The sequence below is a fragment of the Triplophysa dalaica genome, chromosome 10 (genome assembly GCF_015846415.1).
Source record: "Triplophysa dalaica isolate WHDGS20190420 chromosome 10, ASM1584641v1, whole genome shotgun sequence".
Taxonomy (NCBI): domain Eukaryota; kingdom Metazoa; phylum Chordata; class Actinopteri; order Cypriniformes; family Nemacheilidae; genus Triplophysa; species Triplophysa dalaica.
The window spans coordinates 16,825,566-16,835,253 of record NC_079551.1 but is presented as its reverse complement, the minus strand read 5'-3'; positions in this window follow the sequence as shown (position 1 = coordinate 16,835,253).

Below are 9,688 nucleotides of genomic sequence, written 5' to 3'. Positions count from 1 at the left end.
CAAAAAAGTGTGAATCAGAATTTACTTCTGAAGACTGGAACAGTATTTATCAAGTTTTTGATGTTGTTGTTGACAGTTTAATGAAACATGTAACATGTATTGGAATCTATCTAATGTACAATTATTAAATGTTCTGCATTTTAGTGATGTGTGAATTGCTTTTATTTTACAATTTACATTATAAGATGGGTGGAACATTAATATCAGTCCAACGGCAGGGTGCAATGGTGTAGCAAAGGTTTCAGAGTGTTCAGTCTTAAACTCTTTAAACTTTTACACTAACCCATTTTACATAGATTATACCCTTCAATCGATGAAACCTCAATTCAAGATTAAACCTATATTATGATCATGATTTTAATGAACTTGCGAATATCCAAGTATTTTCCTCTATAATATTCATTCATTAGGAAGTGATACCTGCTTAGAGTGTCAGACCAGCTGTTAATATAACAATCTCAAACTTGCCAAATGTATCATTAGGTCAATCGCCACTGGTTTTTAACAATGCTTGTAATTGCTTTAAATCGTAATATAGCCCTTACCTTATACTGACAACTAAATAACAACAATAATAACAATAATATACAGAGTTTTTTATATTCATTATAAAAATTTGACTCCATGAATACATGATTCCTCCCTATGGAATACACAGAGTACGACAGGTACAACACATATTTTGATACCATGGAATATAAACCCCTGAACTAAAATGAGTGTACATGTCGAATAAACATAATTGTTTTTCAGGAATAAAGATTCTTGGTAACTAAATTTTAACAAACTACATTTACATTTACTCAGATTCCAGATCTGTATATGATATCTCATGCTTTTGCAGCTTTGAAATTGAAAATTTCAGCTCTGGATATACCCATGTCGTCGTTTTAGACCAAAAACCTGTTTTAATAGGAGTAATTGGTGAGACAAGTGAGGTTTATGTGGTATTGGCAGCTGTCTGCTTATTGTCAACATGTTTAACTTTTGGTTGCACCTCCTTCCTAATTTCAAAATGTTTGACATGATATATTGAAATATGTTATGTAAACTCTACTACAAAAACTATACCAACCATAGTTTAACCACAATATTTGTAGTTAAACTATAGGTAAAATACATGTAAATCCGCCAATCCTTTTTTAAGCGAACCTTTTAATAAAAACATAATTAATTTTCCTAAATTGATGATTTTACCAGTAAAAAGTAATGACACTACTTGTGTGTTATTTTCATTTACTTTAGAAGTTACTGTAAAATTTGTTGAGGTAAAAAAAAATCTGCCTACCTCAGCACTCTTCCTGACGCGTGCCCTTTAGTTCAAAGGTTATCGAGAAAATCGTGATTCTTCTGTTCATAATATTTAACGTTGATATTTATCTAAAAACTTTTTCTTCAGATTAAACTGTGTAGCACGACGTTCTAAATCAGAAGATTGACATCACCGGATGTAATCGCTACTCTAAACACGCCACTTTAAAACACTAAATCCATAACCCTGAAAACTGTCCTGTTGTGTTGACCCAAGCTGTTTTTTCTAATCTTGTTTATTTCATCATTCTATGTTGCCTGTTGCTGCACCACCAACCAGTGTCAAACTGAGCTACACCCTCGTTTGTGAAAGCAGAACTTCAATCATTTTATACAAAAAGTATTGATAATATCTACAGTGCCTTGCGAAAGTATTCGGCCCCCTTGAACTTTGCGACCTTTTGCCACATTTCAGGCTTCAAACATAAAGATATGAAACTTGTAATTTTTTGAACAAATAAAAAACTGAAAAATTGGGCCTGCAAAATTATTCAGCCCCCTTAAGTTAATACTTTGTAGCGCCACCTTTTGCTGCGATTATAGCTGTAAGTCGCTTGGGGTAAGTCTCTATCAGTTTTGCACATCGAGAGACTGAAATTTTTGCCCATTCCTCCTTGCAAAACAGCTCGAGCTCAGTGAGGTTGGTTGGAGAGCATTTGTGAACAGCAGTTTTCAGTCCTTTCCACAGATTCTCGATTGGATTCAGGTCTGGACTTTGACTTGGCCATTCTAACACCTGGATATGTTTATTTGTGAACCATTCCATTGTAGATTTTGCTTTATGTTTTGGATCATTGTCTTGTTGGAAGACAAATCTCCGTCCCAGTCTCAGGTCTTTTGCAGACTCCATCAGGTTTTCTTCCAGAATGGTCCTGTATTTGGCTCCATCCATCTTCCCATCAATTTAAACCATCTTCCCTGTCCCTGCTGAAGAAAAGCAGGCCCAAACCATGATGCTGCCACCACCATGTTTGACAGTGGGGATGGTGTGTTCAGGGTGATGAGCTGTGTTGCTTTTACGCCAAACATAACGTTTTGCATTGTTGCCAAAAAGTTCGATTTTGGTTTCATCTGACCAGAGCACATTCTTGCACATGTTTGGTGTGTCTCCCAGGAGGCTTGTGGCAAACTTTAAACAACACTTTTTATGGATACCTTTAAGAAATGGCTTTCTTCTTGCCACTCTTCCATAAAGGCCAGATTTGTGCAGTATACGACTGATTGTTGTCCTATGGACAGAGTCTCCCACCTCAGCTGTAAATCTCTGCAGTTCATCCAGAGTGATCATGTGCCTCTTGGCTGCATCTCTGATCAGTCTTCTCCTTGTATGAGCTGAAAGTTTAGAGGGACGGCCAGGTCTTGGTAGATTTGCAGTGGTCTGATACTCCTTCCATTTCAATATTATTGCTTGCACAGTGCTCCTTGGGATGTTTAAAGCTTGGGAAATCTTTTTGTATCCAAATCCGACTTTAAACTTCTCCACAACAGTATCTCGGACCTGCCTGGTGTGTTCCTTGTTCTTCATGATGCTCTCTGCGCTTTAAACAGACCTCTGAGACTATCACAGTGCAGGTGCATTTATAGAGAGACTTGATTAAACACAGGTGGATTCTATTTATCATCATTAGTCATATAGGTCAACATTGGATCATTCAGAAATCCTCACTGAACTTCTGGAGAGAGTTTGCTGCACTGAATGTAAAGGGGCTAAATAATTTTGCACGCCCAATTTTTCAGTTTTTTATTTGTTAAAAAAGTTTGAAATTTCGTTCCACTTCATGATTGTGTCCCACTTGTTGATTCTTCACAAAAAATTAGTTTCATATCTTTATGTTTGAAGCCTGAAATGTGGTAAAGGTCGCAAAGTTCAAGGGGGGCGAATACTTTCGCAAGGCACTGTATTTACATATTCCATTTTATTTACACAAAACACAAAAATACTGAAACAATATGTCTAAGTCATTGTAATACTTCTCAATAAAAGGAAGGAAGGAAGCGGGAACCGGCAAACATTTAAACAAACATTTAATAAAGTAATAATAGCCGGCGGCCCCTCACGGCCGACCGCCGGCGAACATAGCACAAACACAAACACAAATACAAACATGTTCGGGCCCGGTCCTTTCTCGTCGTACCTTCTGTCAGGTTGTTCTTTTATGCTTCCGATCTCCACCGTCAGAAATGCGGAGCCGTTGTGCGCACAGCTGATAGCCATTATCACTCACGCCACCGGCCCCGCCCCTTTGTCTGACGGCTCTCGCCACGCCTTCCTCGCTACATACCCCCATCGCCCTTCACAGGCCGGGGGGTACCACCGAGACTGTGCTTACTCCCCCCCCCCCGGGGAGCCAGTCTCGGCGTCCACCGCCCCCGGGGGTATGCACCGACGAGACGAGAGAACAGAGAGAGACGGAAGCACCAGGAGTGACAGGGACGAGAGAGGGGAGAGAGGGAAAAAAAAACCAATCTGGTCCGGTTCCCCGACATGCTGCCGCTCGGTCCTCAGGCAGCCGAAAGGCTCTTCCTCGCAGTGCCATGCGGTGGTACTGGACGCTCGGTGGACCCCTCGATCCTCCGCCCTCTGGCGGCCGGCGATGGCTCCTCCAGCTGAGGGCAGCCAGCAATGAGTCTCCCGTTTCCTGCTGCTCCTGTTCACGGCGGACGGCAGCAGGCTCTGGCCAAAGGCAACGACTCATTCGCTCCCTCCTGGATGGCAGCCACCCCACCTTGACCCAGGAGCACGTCAGCGAGCCGTCCATCCCATCCGAATACTTGTTCCAGCACCACCGCCTCGGGCAGCCGCTCGCGGACTTCCCTCATACTCGCTGCCCGAATTCCTCAGCACTGCGATGCCCCTCAGCAGCGAGAGCTCTCCGACAGCATGTCTCTCCTTTCTCCCGGGTTTCGGCACCAATGTAATACTTCTCAATAAAAGGAAGGAAGGAAGCGGGAACCGGCAAACATTTAAACAAACATTTAATAAAGTAATAATAGCCGGCGGCCCCTCACGGCCGACCGCTGGCGAACATAGCACAAACACAAACACAAATACAAACATGTTCGGGCCCGGTCCTCTCTCGTCGTACCTTCTGTCAGCTCGTTCTTTTATGCTTCCGATCTCCACCGTCAGAAATGGGGAGCCGGTGTGCGCACAGCTGATAGCCATTATCACTCACGCCACCGGCCCCGCCCCTTTGTCTGACGGCTCTCACCACGCCTTCCTCTCTACAGTCATATACAAAATACCTTTGTTTGCCGACTTGGTAACCTACTCTGAAATAAAAATATTTGTTTTAGAAACAGCTTCTTACATGATACAGTTCATTAAGCAGTTATACAATTATGTTATGCACATGCAAATGTGTCATGGTTCTGCACCATCTTGTTCTGCTTTTCTTGATCTAGTGGCAAAATCATGAAAGAACCTCTTGTTTTATGTGTAGAGAGGCAATTTTGGCCCTTATAGCCACATGCAAACTTTTTAAATATTACACAATAACAAAGAAAATGGATCACTGCTTAAATTAGCTGACCTAGCCAAATTAATTTCTTACACTGCCTTAGTAACACAATTTAACATGGCCACTGGACAGATATATCTTCACTACCATTAAAAACGAATACAACCACAAACATCTGTCAAATTACAAACCTCAATTACAATAAAATCCTATTTAATTCTGTTTGTACAAGCCAACAAATTATCTTATAATTTAATAACATAAAATACATTTCTCAATGAATTAGCAAAATGGTTTAAAAGCATCATGGCCGCCTAAGACCCGATTCACATCAGCTTTACATAATGCCGTGTTTTCTAGGCGCGTCCGCATACACTGCATGTACAGCATTGCTCATTCAAGAATTTAATACAGTCATATGTTTAACAATCTTTTATTATAACAAATTCGACATTTGACAGAAAAGCTTAACATTCATGTTCACATTTCAAAAGATTCTGGCAGACTTTTAAACTACTTAGTCTTACAAGAGCGATATTCTTATTTTCATGTATTAATATGCAAGGGGTTCCATGATGTAAATTGTTACCGCCTTTACTGACGTAGCAACCGCGTGACACTGTCGTCGACAGATGTGGAAGTAGTTTTTACCCTCGGTCCGTCTAGTATATTGCAAATGATGTGGGTACATTCAAAATAACTTTTACTTTGATTTGAACACTTAAAACTGTGCAGTGTTATCACAACATCGAATTCGACAATTATTGTAACAACTATGTGTGACCTTATGGAACTTTTCAGATCTAGGTTAAATGGTTCTTGACTACGCCACCTGGTGCCTATCACACCAGGATATACTCTGCACCTCAACTGCTTAAGACATCATCTAAGGCAAGCAGGTTCATAGAAATGCACCAAAGATGAACTAGACAGAGACGTGCTTTCAATAGAAAAACAATAATACTTTATTATACATTAACATGATTTAAAAGAGTGACGCCATCACACTAGAGGCGCAGTAGGTACAAACGACAATGATTGGGCTAAAGAGAGAACTGACCTGGCATTGGCTGTTCAAGGGACAATACAATTAACAAATTAGCCAAGAAATACTGACCCACTTTCAAGGCAAGTTACCTGTCCGGGATACGCGTGACGTCCATCACCCGTGCTCTGGACTCTAGGGCCCACAATCGCATGCATGCGCGCACACCCCCACACACGCCAACACACACAGGCACAACCACTACAAGCTAATAATTCAATCAATATTGTGAAGTGCAGTTTACCACTACAACGCGTGGAGCAATGCGTGAGAACCGAACCAGGAACCTCCCTTGTGAGCAGCTACTCTAATACTCCGGAGAGAAAGAGAGAAAGGACAAGTAAGTTATTATCAATAAGAATATAAGATTATACACTACTTGAACAGCCAATACCAGTAAATTAACCATAATAAAGAAAAGAAAAATGTATATCTATAAAAATAAATAAAAAATAATTTAGGCAAGGCAAAGCAGCAGGAGCAATCTCACTGTAGACACAAAATCATTAAAATCAGTTCTTGATATACACATACATAGTCACGTAGCATCCAAACATTTCATAAAAACATTTTCTTTCACCTCACTGTTGACATACGAAATGACACAGTGGAAAAACTGCCCTTTGCGCCAATCTTCACACTCCTACATAACAATCGTTACACACAGCATATTCATTAAATACATTTCTATTATGAATAAACAATAAAACACAGCCATGCATTACGTCAGGACAACACAATCAGACTAATTTTACACGTTGTCAAAGCTATTAGTCCTCACACACTGGGTCTACTCGTAACAATTAACAACAGACATTTACCTTCTAGACGTTACGTCTTGGTTGCGGTACAGCTACCCGGCGGGTGCTTTGCCCAAGACCTTCGGCAATACACAGCATGACTACCCGGAAGTGTCTGGCAATCAGTCAAACACCTTCGTTGCACAGGAGAACCGCATACCAAAGCCGTAAAAAGACTGACGTCATCTGGACACCGGTGACTCTCTCTAAGCCCGACAGTGAAGATGGTTTTATAGAAACCAGCCTAGCCGGTAATGAGCCGTTTAGCCACTCACGGCTAGCTGGGTGACGTCAGAGGACCCCCATAGCTGCCAAGGGACAAACTTCAACCAGACAGTGACTACTCTGCCTTTTACATATGACTGACAATTTAGTTTTAAACCTTACATTAATCGGGTCTAATTTATTATTATGAAATAAAATGATTTCATCAAACGCAACTTTTTTACTTTACCTCTTCCGCTAACATGATTTCTCGTTCCTGTCTGATTGATGTATCATAAAACGACTGCCTTTTGTTGGTGTGGATTATGATTTGGGTATGTGTCTGAAAATATTGTATGCCCAAATCAGAAACTGGGGAACAAGATTATTTTTTCACGTAGCGTTAACGTTTGAACGCCTAGGGCAGGGTTCCTCAACTCTTACCCTGGAGGTCCGGAGCACTGCAGAGTTTAGCTCCAGCCCTGATCAAACACACCTGAGCAAGCTAATCAAGGTGTTCAGGATCAGTAGAAAATCAAAGGTAGGCAAGTTTGATCAGGGTTGGAGCTAAACTCTGCAGTGCTCCGGACCTCCAGGGTAAGAGTTGAGGAACCCTGGCCTAGGGTATTCTAGCTAACTTTGTATAGTTATAGAGCTAGCAGTTAACTATCGGCCAGAAACTAAACATAAATGAAACTGTTTGTCATCTCTTTTACTTTAGTTGTCACAAGAGCATTAGTATAAAGGGAGAGGCAACAGTGAGAAGGCTCATGTTAAGTCTCGGGTTTGTGTTCAATTAAATGCATTTGCTAACGATTGCCACGTTTAGTATATGCAGGCATGTATAGTTGTATATGCTCTCAGTTTACTATACATGCTTGGTTTCTCTGTCAGGTAGGTGTAAATGTCAGGCAACTTAACTGGAGGTAATCTTCTCAGTTCATCCCTGGATCCATTAGGTGAGCACGAACAGGATGGCCATATTCCTTGCGTTAAAGTAAACTTTTTCAAAAACAGTCTTGGTTAGTGTGAGTGACCTTATGTGAGACCAGGGCCGACGAGGGATGGGCAGGGGATGGAGTAACCCCTGAGGACGGAGATCAGAAGTTTTTCCCCGATTACATATCGGGCATGCTTTGACAAATGTACTGACATCCTTCATAACTGTGGGCCACCAGAACCGTCTGTTGATGAACTCAAGTGTGTGACCAGGGTCAGGATGGCAGATATGGAGAGAAGAGTGTCCCCTTAGAAGATCCTGTGATCGCAGTGCTTTGGGAAAAAACAGACAATAAAGCAGGTCCCTCTGCTGGATCAGGTTCTACGGCCTGAGCTTGTCTCGCAGTGTCCTCAATCTCCCAACAAACATGACCCACAATTTTGGTGCTAGGGATGATGGGCATGTCAGTGTCGTTTCGAATGGTGGGAGCATATACTTGGGACAAAGCGTCGGGTTTGAGTTTTTTTGAGCCAGGTTGATAGGATAATACAATCAGGAATCGGATGAAAAACAGGGACCATCGAGCTTGTCTGGAGTTCAGTCATTTAGCTTGTTGGATATAGTCCCAATTTTTATGGTCCGTGAGAACTTGAAATGAATGTGTTGCCCCCTCAAACCAGTGTCTCAACTCCTCTAGTGCCAGTTGGGCCGATAGAAGCTCATGGTCCCACATATCGTGAGTCGATGAGAGGAAAAAGCACAAGGGTGGAGATTTGTCCTCACCTCTCAGACAACATCTGAAGTATCTACCTCCACCACAAAGGATTTGTCTGTATCAGGGAGTGTCGGGATGGGGGCAGAACTGATGCCCTGCTTCAGCTTCAGAAAGGCTGTGTCTGCTTAGTACCCCAAAGAAACTTTGCGTTGCCTCTTTTGGTGAGAGAAGAGAGAGGAGCTGCTATCGAGCTAAAGTTTTTCATAAACATCCGTTAGAAGTTAGTGAAGCCGAGGAACCGTTGAACCTCCTTAAGGGACGTGGGCCAATCAGCTACTGCCTGTCCCTTTTGGGATCCATCTGGATATGACAAGGTTCCACAATGAATCCATTGAATCCTGACATGCTCCATATGTTCTTGGAGAGGGGTCGAGAAAATGAGGATGTGGTCCAAATAAACAAATACAAAGAGGTTGAGCATATCCCTGAGCACATCGTGATAAGGGCTTGAAACACAGCTGGGGCATTGATCAGGCCAAGTGGCATCACTAAATATTCATAATGGCCCAGAGGTGTATTAAAAGCTGTTTTCCATTCATCCCCTTGCCTGATTCAAGTTAAGTGAAGAAGGATGCTCCTTGAAGCAACTCCAACGCTGTGACCATGAGAGAAAGGGGGCACCGGTTACGAACATTGATGGTAATCAATACAAGGGTGTAGTCCTCCATCTTCTTTGGCCACAAAGAAAACCCAGCACCTGAAGGTGAGGTAGATGGACGAATAAGGCCCACTGCTAGAGCTTCCTTGATTTAATAGTCCATAGCGGCCCGTTCAGGAGAAGACTGAATGCTGCAATAGTGAGGAACTAGATGGAATACTCTGCCACACTGTGACGGCCTTGTTGATGAGTAAGTAAATGTTTGGACGACTCTGGGCTGCTTGCAGGGTGATGGAAGACCCGTTTAAACTCCTCAGAAAAGGCAGATTAGCTGGAACACAAATAACTTTCTGCCTTCCATACAGCAGTAGCCCAGACCAGGGCTCCCCCAGACAAGCTGATATCAGAAGCTGATAATGTCAGCTATACTTGATCGGTAGGTAGGAAACATGGAGGGTTGTAGTTCAAACGTGAGAGAACATTGAGTTAAAAAACATTTACAAGCACTAGTGTCACCTGAGAATCGTATTGGTGGCGGTAGACAAGGTTCCACC